The sequence below is a fragment of the Protopterus annectens genome, chromosome 8.part0, assembly GCF_019279795.1.
Source record: "Protopterus annectens isolate FY-2018-M chromosome 8.part0, PAN1.0, whole genome shotgun sequence".
Classification (NCBI taxonomy): domain Eukaryota; kingdom Metazoa; phylum Chordata; order Ceratodontiformes; family Protopteridae; genus Protopterus; species Protopterus annectens.
Window position 1 is genome coordinate 1,594,548,429 of NC_056741.1, and position 16,637 is coordinate 1,594,565,065.

Below are 16,637 nucleotides of genomic sequence, written 5' to 3' on the forward strand. Positions count from 1 at the left end.
GCTAGGTGGAGCTCTAAGTTAAATATGTTGGTTCTAGGGAAGGGGTTAATTTGTCAGAGGAATGGTATTAGGGTTACCATCTGTCCTTCTTTGCACAGTCCTATTTAAGCAGTTGTAAACTGCAAAACAGCTAAAAAATGGCAATTGTCTTGAGAATTTTTAAAAAATCTTTATTGAATTATCACTTGTGACATACTGTAGGCAAATTTACATTGCTGCGGTAGCGTTGTTGCCTCACAGTAAGACGCTGTCCGGTTCGATTCTCAGCTAGAGCGTCTTCTGCGTGGAGACATGCATGAATGGGCGTACCTTCGTTGAAGGTTGTGCGTCAGGCCTGGCAAGCCGGTACGTAAAAATCAACTACCAATCATTAGCGGACCGGAGTTCCGCTATGGTGACCCCTGACCAGGAAAAGCCGAAAGAAGACCATTACAAATGTAATCAAACTGTATTAACAAATTAACATTAACAAACATTATACTTCACGTATATTGCTATATATCATATAACCTAAGCAACATTACATAAATTATTCAATTCCCGCCCCTTTTTTAAATAAGAAACATCTTTATTAAACCATCACCTACAATATACGAATCATAAATGTATTTAAATAAAAACAAACCACACCGACACAATCCTAAAACTATTTCACAAGTTTTCACTAATAGTTGTATAAAAAATTATTTTGTATCTGACGTACCTAAACGTTGTGTGAAACAGCAAAAGTAACTGAAATGCTACAAGAATAAGCTGTTATTTTGGCGAAAAAGTAAATATCAGAACTTTGTAGTGACCATGGGTATGGTTTGTCCTGAAAAATCTCATTTACCTGCAAAAAAATATCCCACTTTGTGCATTTGAAAAGGTGGCAGCCCTAATGACATGCCTAATTGCTTTTGAATGATGGTGCTGTTATACGGTGAGCCAGTAAAAGAAGAAGCTGAAATAAAAAGCTTGTAGTCGATAGGGCTACAGTGGGAACAGGACCATCACAATGAATGTATATACATGTCACTATGAGTGTTTATTTCTGTTTGATCAAATTTATTTGTTGTTTGGGTAGTTGTATTTTGCAAAGATTCTCACTGACAAGTTATCAGTTCAGGGGGAGAAAGAAGCATGTACATATGGGATAACCATATAGTTGAGTAAGTGTGTGTGTGTGTGTGTGTGTGTGTGTGTGTGTGTGTGTGTGTGTGTGTGTGTGTGTGTGTTTGTCACAGACAGGACATTGTGGTTGCAAATAAAACTAATATCTATGTGTCTATCAATGACCCAGTTCCTGCAGATCACTGATATTTGCTAATCAAACAGAACCTTGAAAAAAGTTTATTCTGTAATAGAAACTTTCTCTACACATTCTATCATTTTATAATTTTGAAATTGTCAAACCTCGTGGTAAGGTGTAATAAAAATCTTTTAAACGTTCTGTTTAGTAAGCTAGTACTGACCAAACATTTATCAATAAATCATTTCTTAATGGACTGAACACTCCATTTAAGAACTGTGGGTATTAAATGCTGAACTGCAAAACAGAGTGGTAACAAGTACAATTAAAATACATGTGTACCAACAACTGCAATGAAAATGGGCTGGAACACAGTTAAAACACATTTCTACCCTGGGAAACAATGCAAGGTGAATAGCAGTTATAATTATAACCTATGTGCAATTGAGGACATGGCAGTGGTGGGTAGGGTATATACATTAAATACATTGTACTGATGAATGGAAGTCAGAGAGTGTCAGATGCAGTACATGAGTGAAGAATGCCAAAGAAGCTGAAAAGTAAGGTGCACAAAACAGTGGTGTGACCAGTACTACTGTATGATACAGAAACCTGGACAGTAAAGGCAGAGAAGTTGAGGAATCTAGAGGTGATGGTGATGACGTGCCTGAGATGCGTGGTAGGATGCACACTGTGAGACAGAAGAAGAAATGAGGACATAATAGCAGAAGCCAAGTAACTCCAATTACAGAAAAGGCCAAGGAGAAAAGATTGTGGTGGTTTGGGTTAATGTGCAGGAAAGCAGAAGACAATCTGGTGAAGATGATTTGGGACAGACAGGAAGAAGGCAAGAGGAAATGAGGGCATCCAGCAAATAAGTGGATGCATACTGTGAGAGAAGACGTGCAACAGGCAGGCATGAGTATTAAAGAAGGTAGGACAGTGGCACTGAATATAGATATGCCTACAGTTAACATGACGTCTCAACCTCATGCAGAAAATTGGGAAAGGGGGTTGATGATGATTGAGGAACGGAATGTAAGATGAAGGGAGTTGCACAATTATTATGTGCATCAAGGAGAGGAGTGCATTGAGAGCAGTCATGAAGCATGCAAGGACTTACTCTCAGCCAGTGTGCACTGGAACAGGGACAGTTACATGTAAGGTGACAGGACTACAGGCTTGGCAGCAGCTCTCATTATACATACTAATCGAATACATTTGAAAAGGGTGCTCAGTACAGCTTTTTTCTATGACATCAGAATATTATTATAATTCATTCATAGCATGCACCAAGGAACACCTGTGTAACAATACATGTATTGCACACTTCAGTCCCAGAATTCTATCAGTTTTCTCTGTTTATAAACTTTCCATCACTTTTATTTGTCTTTCTTCTTCATCCTTGCTTTTTCTTTACATTTCCTTGCCTTCCTAATTTTTATAATAGATTCATTCATGTGCTTATAACCTAGCCATATTACAAATCACAAACAATTTATTTATTTTACATTTGTTAACCGGGCTGGTCTAACTGGATATATGTCCATTTTCAGTAGAAGCCCGGGGAGATAAGCTCCAAGGTACATTCAGTAAAACACAGCAAATAAAATGACACTATTTTTGTATATACAGAGGACATTTCAGATTAACACAGAACTATACAATAAGGACAGAAATCATAGCAGAGAAAAATGTAGGAACACTACAGCATACAGGTGCAGTACAAAATAAGAGGGAGACAGTTTATTTTATAATAACATGATAAAGAGCGTTCCCTTTGGAAGTATCCACAGGAGAAGAGTTAAACAGAAAGAAAAGGTAAAAGAGATAATAAGTTGTTAAGGAGGTAAATGGAAACAGTTAATGAGAAGTTTAGGGTAAGCAGAGGATATTTAGGTTAGGGTAGGTAACTAGTCCGGCTTAATACAGGGCCATAACCAGTGTGTTTTGAGGTGAAGTTTCAGTCTTTTTTTGAAGAGTGCAGTAAGGGAAAGTGAGAACAGGTCACTGGGGAGAAGGTTCCAGGATTTTCCAACTGAATTAGAGAAGAGAGAATCACCAGCTCTATTTTTGGATTTAGAAGTGTTTACCAGAAATTTCTGAGAGGAACGCAAGGACTTTAGGTTATTGTAGGGGGTTATGAGGGTAGTTAGAGTAGGAGTTTTGGAAGGTTGATAAAGAGTCTTATGGGCAATAGTGAGTTGATGGTATTTAATCAGATTCTGATGTTCCAGCCATTCAAGCTGCTTTAAGTTAAGGCAATGGTGGGTTCTAAAAGGGTTGCCAGTAGCAAATCTGGCTATGTTATTATAGGAGATTTCCATCTTGTTGAGGTTATTCTTAGATAGGTTAGTAAAAATGGGTGAGGCATAGAGAAGAGTAGAGATTAGATGAGTGTGTGCAATAGTTGTTTTGGCAGTAGGTGAAATGAAGTGTTTAATCCTGTAGAGAGAGCCAAGTTTTTTATTGACAGTTTTTATGGTATTGTTGATGTGGATGTCAAAGTTAAGGTTATTGTCAATGATGATCCGTAGTAGTTTGGTAGTGGGGTCAGGAGATATAATAGTGCCATTAGTGGATGTGACAGAAAAATCAATAGGAGAGGACTTAAGAGTAGGATTGAAAAGGAGTAGTTTAGTTTTATGGGGGTTCAAGAGAAGGCATTGCTGTGTGAACCATTGTTCAACGGTGTTAAATACTTTCTGGGTAAGGAAGTGGAGGTCAGAAGTGGAAGTGGCAGAGCATATAAGAGTGGTGTCATCTGCATATTGTATGCATGTAGCTTGAGGGATTGCTAGATGGAGGTCATTGATAAATATGAAGAAAAGAAGAGGTCCTAGTATGGACCCTTGAGGGACACCAAGGTTGACAGGCAGGAGGGAAGAAAGAGTGTTATGCCAAAGCACAGCTTGTTGTCTTTTACCTGAGTAGGACTGGAACCATTTTATAGAGAGGGTGTCTAATGATAGGGATTTAAGGATATTTATGAGAATTTGGTGATTAACCATATCGAAAAATTTAGATAGATCGATAAATAATGCAGAGAAAAGCATATTAAGGTTGCGCTTTTTGTTAATGTAATCAGTAAAGGAAAGGAAGGCTGTGGTTGTGCTGTGTGAAGGTCAGAAACCATGTTGACAACTAGAAAGTAAGTTATTTTGGATTAGGTTGTCAAGTAATTGCCTATGGATACATTTCTCCATAATCTTTGCCAAAGGAGAAAGAAGGGCTATGGGACGATAGTTGGAGAAGTCAGTGGAGTTTCCACCTTTATGGAGGGGGATAATATGGGAGACTTTCCATATGCTAGGGATGTGACCCTCACTAATAGTTCTATTGATAAGAATATAAATGGGGTAGGCAATAGCCTTGGCTGATTTCTGTAGATATTCAGCAGGTAGTTGGTCAGCTGAAGGAGTGCATGGTTTTAGTTTTTGGATGAGGGTTAGAATATGTGTAGCTGGGACTGGCTGGAAAGAAAAAGGAGGGGGTGGGCTTGTGTTAAAGGAACAGTGAAACTATTAGGGGATAGCTGGCTAGCCAGTGTTTGGATGGCATCAGTGAAAAAAGTATTACAGGCATTGACAGTATGAATGGGATTTTCCTGGTCAGTATTTAGAGGATTTGGAGTAGTGGTTTGACTGGGATGCAGTACTTGGTTAATGCTAGCCCAGAATTTTTCGGGGTTGTTTTGATTAGTCTGCTAAAATTGTAGGTAGTAGGTTTTTTTATCTGACAGTATATCTTTCTTAGTGTCATTTCTTAGCTGTCTAAAATTTTGTTGGTCTACAGGGTCCTTAGTCATTCTCCAATTGGCCCAGTATTTATTTCTGAGATGAATTTTATGTTTGGTTTCTTTAGAAAGCCAAGGGGCAGATTTGGTCTTGATTCTAATCAAATGGGTTGGTGCATGGTGGTCAAGTATGGCTAGGAAGTTAGAACTGAAGTATTTAACAGCTTCTTCTAGAGGGAGGTAACTTAAGGGAGACCAGTTACATCTCTTAGTTCACTTTGGAACAGGTCAGGGTTAAAGTTCTTTTTTGAGCTAATATTTCTGATAGTGGTTGGTATGGGAGCATTGGCTTTGTGCCTGATGATGTAGGTAAGTGAGTGGTCACTTATATCATCAGGGAGGGTTCCAGATTCGTAAATAGAATCCAATCTAATATGCTTGCTTTCTTGTTAGATTTGTTTATCCTGGTAGGAGAGGTAATGGTTTGTGAAAAGCCATATAGGTTAATGTGGGTGGTAGGGAGGCTGTTGCTATTGGAATTCCAATCAATGTTTGCATCTCCTAGGATAATGGTTTCTTGTGGCAGGTGTTGAGATAGCCAGCAAAGAATGTTTTCTAGGGTGGTATTGTTATTACCAGGAGGTATATAGCTACAGATAATATAGATAGATTTGGCTTTGTTGAGCTGAAGATTGGAGATAAGAATTTCAGCATTGGAATCTAGAAGCAGAATACAGTCATATGTGGTTAATTGTAACCCAGATCTAAAGAGAATAGCTACTCCCCCACCCTTCTTGGCTACACGGTCAAATCTCAGGATATTATATCTGGATGGGATGATTTAATTGTCTTTGATAACAGGTTTTAGCCATGTTTCTGTTAAGCAGAGAATATCAAAAGCGTAGACTTCTAAGAGAGCATGGAGTGGAGCTACTTTGTTGTTAATGCTACGTATCTTGAGATGAGCTACAAGGAGTGAGTTTGAAGGTTTGGTAAGGTTATAAGAAGTTGAATGGTTCAGGTTATGCAGAGTGATAGGAATGGTTGTTAGGCCTGGGTTTGGATAAATGTCTCCATCTATTAAAGAGAGGAGTTGTCTTTGAAGGTTTGGATTTAGGGATTTGGAGTTCAGGAGTAAAGTCTTTTTGAGATATAGTGTGCTATATCTAATGTGTAATGATCTATGATATTTTGCTAGTTGGTAGCTGGGTATAGATGTTATGTTAGCATGGTTGTAAAGGATTGGTAGGGAAGGAGAGTTGGTTAGGTTATTAGGGAAGAAAAGGTGTGGATAAAGTGGGTGTTGATAGGAGGTGAGTAAATAGGCAAAGGTTAAAGGTTGTAGAAGTAAAAGAATGAGTAATAGCTAGAAACGTATTGGGGTGAGAAGTTTATACATTGGAATGGATTAGGTGCTGGATGAGTTGTAGGTATGGGAGTAAACAAGGTGTGGATGGAGGGAGGAGAAGGGTGAGATAGGATAGAAAGGGAGTGGTTAGAGAAGGTGGGAAAGGGAGAAGATGACCAATGGTTTCGTACCTTGAGATTAATGGAGAGGAAGTGATGTGGCTAGTAAGTATAAGTTTAGGGCCCCTGGGGGTGGGTGGGAATTGGGGGTAGGAATTGAGGGTCCTTACAGCTGTCCTTAAAAAAAAAATAAGTAATACAATGTCGGCCATGATATTAGGCTTTATATTTTTGAATAAACTATATGCAGTAAGTAAGGTCTCAGAGTCCTTTCAAAATGCCCTAACTAGGGCTGTGGTGATGTTGCCAAGGCAATGAGGTCCAAGGGGATGGAGTCCAGTAATAACATATACAAGGTATTTCCATCTGCATCTTGGGAATCACCAAAAATAAAAACTTGATAACTGAATAATGTGTGAGTAGGGAAATGGCAACATTTCAGATAGGTTGGACATATGCCATGCAAGCCAGTATAAGTACCAAAAGCCTTACAAACTGACAATGATTGCACTGAGCTTGTGATGCAGACATGACATAGACATGATGGGGAGTATTCATTAGTAGCCTAGCATTTAAATTCTGCACCAGCTGGCGGCAGTTGGGTTGATGCCAGAAAGCCAAAAGTAAATGGTATTATTGTAGTCTAAGTGGCAGGGGGAAAGTAGATGGTCAGGATGAGGAGTGTCATAATGGTTAAGGTGTTTACCTTACAAATACAAGGCAGAGGGTTTGATTTTCACTTTTGTGGGAAATTGGCTAGGCTAAAAATGGTCCACAAGGGCAAGTAGTTTAATACTTATCCACATACTTATGAGAGACCAATGTATGGACCATCATTTTAAGGCCCTTTGATGGAATCAAGTGTCTAAGCATGGCAATAGTCCTCAGATGAAAACAATATGGTTTAATGGCATCTGACACAAGACTGCTAAGATTCTGTACTGTAGCCACAAAATTCAGCACATGCTCTTCCAAACAATAAAAAGGGAAAAGCTTGGAATGATGGAGGTACTTTGGGTCACATGTAAAACTGCTTTCTCAGTCTTAACTGACCAGAACTTCAGTAAACTATCATATATCCACACTTAGATAACATCTGTTCAGAAAATCTAGCCCAGCTTAGATTCATGTTAACTCATGAAAATAATTTTCAGTGAATACAATTTCCCTGAAAATAAATCACTGACACCCACTTTTAACAGAACTAAGTAATGTTTTTTTTTTTATTTTTTAACAGGGATGCCCCTGTATGCCTACATGGGTGGGACTCCCCTCACATCCTAAATGTATATATACCAGCCCCACAACTGCAGAATCATGGAGAAAGGTACAAATTCCATTAGTTCTGAAAGTGGCCGTCATAGGATTTGCATGTGTAGAACTTCAGTCATGCTATTGACTTGTTTTTCAGCTCAGCTGTATGAAGTTAAGGGAAAAAATGTATAACTGGCTATCACTCATGGAGCATAATTACCTCAATCCTCTCCGCTGAATGACCTGACCTTAATCCTCTCCACTGAATGACCTGACCTAACAGAGGCACTCTGGGGTTCACGGGGGGGGGGGCCTTGCCTCCCTGCAAAAAAACCTTGAAGTTAACTTTTCACATGCTCAGAAATTCAATAACTTTTCATGTTTCCCATTGTAAATGACTGCTGGTTCCATGTCTAAGTGTGCTCTGGCAATGATTCACTGCTTTATAGAGATTTCTCCCATCTTAGAATCGGCATGACCATGGAGTCAGTATGTATATGTGCACAAGCGTGTGTGTGTGTGAGTGTGTGTGTGTGTGTAATGGACATATGCCATGCAAGCCAGTGTAAGTACCAAAAACCTGAGCTTAGATTTTTCTGTCACATCCACTAATGGCATCATTATATCTCCTGTGTATGTTGTGACAATGTGAGGTATTGCCAGCTATGTCAGGGGAAACAGGGCAGTGAATGTGTACCATATACCAGCAGAGCTAGGTCAAATTTTGTAAATAATTATATGTCATTTGTATATCAAACTGATTTGCACAAATGCTTGTTTTGAAAAATGTATTTGTAAAGCCGCTTGTATTAAAAATGCATCAACAATGTGCCTTGGTGGGTCAAAAAGAAATATACATGTATTATTGTAACTGAATTATATGTATATCTTTTAACAGAGGATATTGGAAGAGAAGAGGTTGATCACAATCCAGCTGCAGCAAACTTTGAAAATTGTAAGAAATTAAATTACTGGACCTAGGCCATGAAGATGTTATCTCACAGTTTTGAATGTAGTCAGAGACAAATATCTATACTAGGAAGCTTCCTGCATTGTTATTGGAGTGAACTAATAGCTACTTTGAAAGGGTGGAGGTTTGAAATTGTTTTATGATTTCCAGGAGCTGCAGCAAATCTTAACAAGGCACTCTGTGCATATATTATTGACACCTATGTGAAAAATCCTGACATCTTCTAGCAATGAGGGGTTGCATGGGAACCAGAGGTCAGATGGCTAGATGTATATTATGTCATTCTGTACAGAAATACTTTTTAATATTAGAGGAGACTGAAGTCTCAGCAGCAGTCTATTTCTTGCAACCTGACATAGAGGGATCACTCACAATCTTCCTCTTGCTTTGCTCTAGTAAGTGACCAGGGATAGTAATTCCTTAAATCAGTTAGGAAAATATAGTGAGATTAGTTAAGTGCTGTTTTTCTGTAAGTGTGTGAATCTGTTCAGCTGTGTTATTTTAATATTTCCTGTAAATTAAACTCTGGTGTTTACTGTAAATAGATATTTAATATTTTCATGTTCTTTCTTATTTATTATCAAATATATTTAAGCTTTTCTTTGTGGCTGGTCTTTAAGAGAACATTCTAATCTCAGAGTGCTTGCGTATATTTGGTGACAGCTCTGGCCACTCCTGAAAGCCTTGCCTTTGGTCAAACTACCATTTGCATTAATATTAATTTCACTCAGTATAATTAGGTACCTTTGCAAGAGCTTTAGAGTTGCTGGCTTTGGACTGTCGGGTGGTGGTGTAACTACCTTATAATCTGGGCAAAAGGGGACATAACTAGTAAATCTGTGTCAGCCTTTCCCAGGTGTGTATGTGTGTGTGTGTGTGTGTGTGTGTGTGTGTGTGTGTGTGTGTGTGTGTGTGTGTGTGTGTGTGTGTGTGTGTGTGTGTGTGTGTGTGTGCGTGTGTGTGTGAGAAAATCAAATCTCAAAGAGTTTGTATGTCAGCTGCTTGGAGCAGGGACACAAAGCACTGGTTTCACAGAGAGACAGAATGGTGGAGAACTTGGCTAGGACACTCAGCGGAGGACTCAGCTCTACAGATGTGCCAGTGGGGAGTCTTAATGGGGACCTGGAGGGAGACAGCTAGAGAAATCCAGACCCCAGACTGAGTGTGTTCCCTGTGTGCTCTGAAGGGAAATTGTGTTTGATGCAGACAGCTGCATCTGGAAATACCGAGTGTATCCATTTTTGTTCCAAGTGTATGTCCCTCTTCAGTGTCAGTGGTGAGGATCCAGGTTCCTTGATTACTGGCCCATAGTAGGGATGTCACACACATGCACACTTGTGTGTGTGTATATATATATATATATATATATATATATATATATATATATATATATATATATATATATATACACACATATACATATACATATACACACACACACACACACACACACACACACACACACACACACACACACACGAATTTCTGACAACTTCAAAAACTCAAACTATTGAACTGCAAGTGATCAAACACATCTAATTGATCATCTCTAGACTGAAAAACAAGCACATAGTTTAACAATTTTTTTTCCAGTGGAAAAAGCCCCTTGCACCCCCTTACTAATTATATCAATGCCGAGATCGCAATACAGTGGGGAAAAGATAAACTCCCTGATCCCCACTGTACTGTAATTTGTTTTATCAGATGTACTGTTTTTTCACAGTATGAAAAGTTGACTTCTCAGTGGGTTGAATGTAACCTATATATTAGATGACTTAAATACACAAACTCCAAAATGTCGAAGTTAGAAATGTAGACATGTAAAAATCAACACTTGCAACATTGACAGGTCATTGTGCATGCTCCATGCATAACCTCTGAACATGCAGAGTCAGAACCAGTGTTTTTGTAGAGAAGCAACCCCCCACACCCTGCTAATTGTATATACTAACTCCACGATTGTATAATCCCCAAGATTTGCCAATCTCGCACTCCTGTTGACCACGTGTTTTGTAGATCAAAGTGTACCAACAAAACAGATATCGACATTAGAGAGTTTCACTTATTTAAAGTACTTATATATATATATATATATATATATATATATATATATATATATATATATATATATATTTATAGATAGATGTGTGTGTGTGTGTGTGTGTGTGTGTGTGTGTGTGTGTGTGTATATATTTATATATATATGGGGGTCTACCTGAAAGTATCGAAAGATGACATCATCGACAACCACTTTATGAAGACAATATTGCCAAATTCCCTAAACATTGAACACCGGGAATAGCAAAAACTAACCCTGGGAAGAGACTCACCTGGCCATCAAGGTGAACCTTGGCCTTTCCCTTCTGTAGTGGAATCTCATAATTGATATATTTAGTTAGGGGGGTTGTAGGGGGTGCAGACCTCCACTTTGGGAGGTGTGGGGTGAAGCCCCTCTACATTTGGTGGGTTTTGTTTGCTTTGTTGTCCTGGTGGCCAAGTGGTTCTCTTCCTGGGGTTACTTTTCGCTCTTCCAGTTGTTTGATGTTTAGAGGTTTTGGTGATGTAATCTTGAAGTGGTCTTCGGTTATGTCATCTTTCAATACTTTGAAGGAGACACATATATATATATATATATATATATATATATATAGATACAGATATTTATCAATTAATTATGCATGCAGCAAGTATCAGGGGTATGAAGGCTACTGTTCCCCATATGAAGGGTAAACGGGGGCTTACTCCTACCAAAAAATAAATTATTAGTTTATTTCCTAGCAGTCAACAAAATCACAGTGGTCAGACAGTCATTCCCCTCGACTGACTTTCAGTAAGTTTGACAAATTCATCAGATAAAACTTGAGTTGGTTTTCTGCTTGTTGAATTTGGCGTCAAGAAAATAGATGAGATTTGTAGTAATGATTCAATTATTTACAAAATACTCATTAAGAAAATATTACTCATAAATATATACAAAAGAGCAAGTTCATTCCCTCATTTAGACAAAACAAGGAGTGTAGGTACTGTACAATGAAAAGATTCTTATAGGTAAGATTCTACAGATAGATACAGTGTAACAAGTTCATGTGCAGTAAAATATGCCTATCCTATACAAAGCTTACTAGCCCACAGCATGGATTTATAAAAAGTCAAAACACTTTCACAACTCTCTGACTTTTAGTAGACTCTTCTATGTTTAAATATTGACAACAGCATCCTAAGATTTTCAACATTTGCAGAACTGACTCATTTGACTCCACAGATCACAGTCAATATTCTAGTTAATGCAATCCACTGGGCTTGAACATGTCCTTATTTAGCAGTTTTAGGGCTATTTAGATAAAAGTTTTTTCAATATTAAGGTAGATGGCAGGGTTTCATCTCAAACCGTTATACAAAGACCATATTGCAGAAACACCTATGAACCTATGAACTTTATTATATGAGAAGTACTGCAAATCTTACTACAAGGATCACAGTTACGTAGTTTTTTTTCTAAATTCTCTTCTTGTGCTTTTACCACATATGAGTATACTCTTTTATGTAGAAAATATTGAGTCATTTGACACAGCCTCTAAAATCACACCCAGAGAACCATTTATGATAAAACAGATGATTCCACAACAACAAAACACAAAATATAAGCTGTTTGTCTCCACTAAAGGATTTCTATTTATTTTGATTTGTTTAATGTGAAAGTCTGACTGGGAAATAAATCCCTTTTCAGAGTAGGCCCAGGGAGAAAAACTCCACGGTTACTCCTACAAAGATATCATAAAAATGTACAGAAAATATAATAAAGCAAAAATATTTATAAAGTTATAAAAGAAACATATCAACTGCTCAACAATGACTTAACTGCACTGTGCAACAGACATACATTAAAGTGAATATTTTGGAGGTAGCACTCTAGAATGCCTAGATTAAAGTGAATCTTTTAAACAAAATTAATGTAAAGACAGTTTTGGTGGTTGCATTGTGCAATACACATACTTTCAAGGAAATTGTTATACTAAGACCATATTGGAAATATTTAAACACTGAAGTAATGAGGGGGTAATGATAATTGCGTGCCCAGGCTGGGCTGATTCAGGTGCAAAAGAATGCAGAGAGAGAGAGAGAGAGAGAGAGAGAGAGAGCAAGAGGGAGACTGGGGTTGTTGTTGTTGTGTAGTGGAAAGGACAGCCTTGGATAAGGACAGAGAAGAAGATGATTTGCTATGAGATGACACAGAGACAAAGTTATGTGAGTGATGAGAGTTGGTGAGGAATATGTAGCAGAACATATGTAGAGAGAGGTACACTGAGGCCAGAGAGGTGTATGCTTGGGATATGAAGTAGATGAGGACCTTGAGAAAGTCAGTGATGTAACAGTGAGCATTCTGCTGGATCACTGATATATCAGGGGAGCATTTTGATGGTCAGTGATATATAAGGGGAGCACTGATGGTCAGTGATATATATATCAGGGGAACATTCTAATGGTCAGTGACATATCAGGGGAGCAATCTAATGATTATTAGTTTAAAAGAAGCGAGTCTACACAAGAGATATACTATAGTTGGTGGTAGCAGTATGCTATTGTGTGGTCAGAAATGGAAGGAGAGTGATGGGCTAGTCAGGTGATTTGGAGCAATGACATTGCCATGTGTCAAAAAGGAATGATTTTGCATCCTATTTGAAGGTTTTTGGTGGGGGGGGTCCCCCACTGTTTTGTCACATGGAAAATATATGAGTCCTCATGCGAGTTGCATGAGGAAGCCACATTTGCCAGACATTTTTCAGATGAATGGACATTTCAAGATGGGATTATTGCAGTAGACCTCTGAGAGTGGGTTAAGTTTCTGTATTGTGGAGAACTTTTTGCGCTATTTTTAATTGGTTGAGTTAGAGGAGGTTGGGGAATTTGAGCCAGTTTAGCTGTTCAAGAGCTACCAATGATGTGTTTTGTTAGGAAGGCTGGTGACAAGCTTTTTAATAATGTTGTATGATTGATGAACTTTTTGAGAGTTCCATTGACTGTAGATTGGTAAAGATTCCAGAGTAACAAATAAAACAAAAATCGGATGCCACCAAGTCACAAGAAATACCATATAAAACTTTAGTGACTTAGTGCTTTCATCTTAAGTAACTAAGACTTCATCAGAGTGACAAACAAGGTTACTTGCATTCATTTTAAGTAACAATAAGCCAATCCAAAAGCACAAGCAATTAACTCAATGCCACATCAATAAAAAGAAAAAAAAGGAAAGAAATTGTGATACCTAGTAGATAATTTATATAATAATAGATAATGAAGTCTTAAGATAAAATACTTTGTAAAATATTATAAAATATTAGCTTTAATTTTCAAAATACTAGAAACAGATGCAGCATTGTTTATGCCTGGAGACTGAGAGGCATTGAGCCTCAACTGCCAACACAGTTCTTTACTCTCAAAAGAAAAGAATCTATATCACCACATAATGAGTTCAGCTGAACTCTATCAAGGGCAAAAAAAGTAAACCTTTTAAAATTAGTACAAATACTAGAATGCCTATACATTGCATTTGTAGTTTTTTTTTTAATGTCAAACATATGTTCCCTGATCCTATCATGTAATTTTCAATTGGTTTTACCAGTGTAAAACACATTACAGGTCCCACATAAAGCCACATATACTACATGTGTAGTAATGCGATTTGCTTTCCCAGGACAGAGATAGTTTTGTTATAATCAGGCATTACAACATATGGCCTTTCTTGTATAAATTTACACCATTTACAACAACCCCACTTTTGCATGTGGCTGTGACTCCAAACAATCTTTTGACCACTGGATTCAAAACAACTCTTAGTATTCTTCCCTTTGGAAAATACGGTAGTGGGGAGCTAACCAAGGACATTTTTGTTCTCATCACTAAACCCCAAATTCCAAAACGTTCTCACTATACCAACGTGTTGGTTTGTAGTGTCAGTAAAGGGAACAATGAAGGACACAGAGTCTATGTTTTGCTCTGAAATAATTCTAACCCCTTCACTACCAATATGTTGATTCTTATTTAGTATTGGTGCAAACAAGTCCTGTCTTTGTGCTACCACCTCAGTTTTGATTTTCTTTAAAAATTCTACAGGATAACCCCTATCCAGAAATAAACATGTCAAATAGTGTACTTTGTGTTCAGAAGAGATATCACTGGAAATAAGGTGTGATAATCTAACCATTTCACCTTTTACCACTGATCTCTTCTGGAAAAGGGGATGGCAACTATCATAGTGAAGATATTGGAGAATATTTTTTTCTATAAATGGTGAATGTAAAACACCTGCTTTGTTTATTCTTACCAATAGTAATATCCAAAAAATTGCTACTCTCCAAACTAGTGGTGTATATGAACTTCAAAAAACTGGTTGAGTTCTGCCATTAATCCAAAAATGACTGCCACTGATCTAGACTGCCTTTCCATAAAATTAGCATGTCATCCAGGTATCTAAAATAGCCGTGAGTTAAAGACAGAAACTCGGGAGTGAAAATATGAATTTTCTCCCACATTGCAAGTACAATATTCACATAGATAGGTCTACAAGCTGTGCCCTTGGCAACATCAGAAACCTGGTGAAAAAATTACCCTTCAAAAAATAAATAATTATAGTTTAAAACCAACTCCATCAGAGTAATGACCAATTGGGCATCTTGAGATGATAAATAAGTATGGTCACATAAACAGAAGGAAAACCAATCCATACCAATTTCATGAGGGATCTCAGTAAACAAATCAACCACATCTACTGTAATAAAAGTGATAGGTCAGGAAAATTCCAATGTACTTAACAATTCTAACAAATGCCATGAATCATTTAATATATATTTCTCTTTGTTGCGTAAAGACTTGTAATTCACTAATTTAGCCAAGGGTTCAGTCTTTGAGCCCGTGGCTGAAACAATAGGTCTTAAAAGTGATCATGAGGGTTTTTATGTATTATGGGAATCCCATAAATGGATGACACTTTAGGTTTTCTTACATTTAGATATTCCCAATCCCCATGATTCATTTCACCTTGCATTCCATGTCTAACAAGAAAAAATCAAGTCTGGTATAAGCAATATTAAGTTCATTCAAACTGACCCTTTGATATGTATGTTCTTTAGACAAAAGCTGATCCATTTTGGAAGAGTAGGTCGTACTTTCCATAATAACCTCCCCACACCCTTATTGGGTTTCATTATACAGATGCTTCTATCAGTGGCAAGTTTCCTGAGAAACCTTCTTTCTTCACTTGAAGGGTCATTAGACCTATAACCCATCTTGCTGTTGTTAGAGTGGGTCTGTCTGAATTGTCCTTCACAAATACATTTGAAAATAGCAACCATAGGATTAAGGGATGGAATGAAAATGCTGGTTCTATGTAACCCTTTAAAAACTGAATCGGTGTTGGCACTTCTGTCAGCAAAATACAATTTTAAATTGCAATTCCTAGTAAAGAGCTTAAGTTGCATTAAGGCTTTTACAACATCTAGGTTAAAACTAGTAATAAAAGAAACACCTCTCTTAAAAACAGACAAGGAAGTTTCAGACAACTCAACACTAGAAAGATTAAATATTCTTAATTAATCCATTTCAATATTGCCCACTTCGTAATCTGTGAGTATTTTACAACCACATTTATACAGAGTTAATTCCTGTATCTGCCCTGTCCTCTGCTCTTGCCCCAGGGATTGACATAAATCCCTCTGTGTTGGTGTTTTGAACCAGTCCTTACACCATGGTTGTAATTCAGCTGGCAGCTGGCAATTTTCTCCGACCATCTGACCAGTCAATCTAAAAAAAAAAAAAAACATCACCTTCATTAGAAAAATCGTTAGTCTCACTGAGTTCATGTTGTCAGAAAAAGACACTGCCCTGCTACCCCTCCCATGTCCTGGAATGGGATAGGCCCTACCATGTTCATAATCGTACTTATCCTGGGCTAATTTATGAACTTTATATTTTTTATTTTTTAT